The sequence below is a fragment of the Equus caballus genome, chromosome X (genome assembly GCF_041296265.1).
Source record: "Equus caballus isolate H_3958 breed thoroughbred chromosome X, TB-T2T, whole genome shotgun sequence".
NCBI classification, from domain to species: Eukaryota; Metazoa; Chordata; class Mammalia; order Perissodactyla; family Equidae; genus Equus; species Equus caballus.
This window is the reverse complement of record NC_091715.1, coordinates 30,415-31,691: the sequence shown is the minus strand read 5'-3', so window position 1 is coordinate 31,691 and position 1,277 is coordinate 30,415.

The window sequence follows — 1,277 nt, the reverse complement described above, 5'->3', positions numbered from 1 at the left end:
CCTCCCCCGCACAGCGCCCCAGGCCCCTCCCACTCCGCCCCGCCCCTCCCACTCAGGCTCCTCCCCCCACAACACCCCAGGCCCCTCCCACTCCGGCCCCGCCCCTCCCACTCAGGCTCCTCCCCCCACAACACCCCAGGCCCCTCCCACTCCGGCCCCGCCCCTCCCACTCAGGCTCCTCCCCCAACACCCCAGGCCCCTCCCACTCCGGCCCCGCCCCTCCCACTCAGGCTCCTCCCCCCACAGCACCGCAGGCCCCTCCCACTCCGGCCCCAGGCCCCCTCCCACTCAGGCCCCGCCTCCTCCCACTCAGGCTCCTCCCCCCACAACACCCCAGGCCCCTCCCACTCCGGCCCCGCCCCTCCCACTCAGGCTCCTCCCCCCACAACACCCCAGGCCCCTCCCACTCCGGCCCCGCCCCTCCCACTCAGGCTCCTCCCCCAACACCCCAGGCCCCTCCCACTCCGGCCCCGCCCCTCCCACTCAGGCTCCTCCCCCAACACCCCAGGCCCCTCCCACTCCGGCCCCGCCCCTCCCACTCAGGCTCCTCCCCCCACAGCACCACAGGCCCCTCCCACTCCGGCCCCAGGCCCTCCTCCCACTCATGCCCCGCCCCCTCCCACTCAGGCCCCCCAGGCCCCTCCCACTCCGGCCCCGCCCCTCCCACTCAGACTCCTCCCCCCACAGCACCCCAGGCCCCTCCCACTCCGGCCCCAGGCCCCCTCCCACTCAGGCCCCGCCTCCTCCCACTCATGCCCACGCCCCCTCCCACTCAGGCCCCCCGAGGCCCCTCCCACTCAGGCTCCTCCCCTGCAGTGCCCCAGGCCCCTCCCACTCAGGCCCCGCCCCTCTCACTCAGGCCCCTCCCACTCAGCCTCCTCCCCTGCACAGCGCCCCAGGTCCCTCCCACTCAGGCCCCCAGGCCCCTGCCACTCAGGCTCCAGGCCCCTCCCACTCATGCCCCGCCCCCTGCCCCTTGCGCGCCCGCGTGGATGCCACGTGCACAAGCCGCCGCTGCCTCCTCCCACGCGGACGGGGCCCAGCCTGCGCTGCCCCCACCGCGGGCTGAGAGACGGGGCAGCCTGGGAGGGACAGGGACGGGGACGGGGCCGAGGCCGGGGTCAGCGTGCTCCCTCCGCCTTCCGGGGGCCCAGACACGGCCCTGAGGGCTCCTGCGCACTGGGCCTGAGGTTTCCAGTGTGGGCATGCGTCCACGCTCCGGCAGGTCCCAGGACACGGGGTCTACCCCCGCTGACGCCCCGTGGACACAGGGCTCA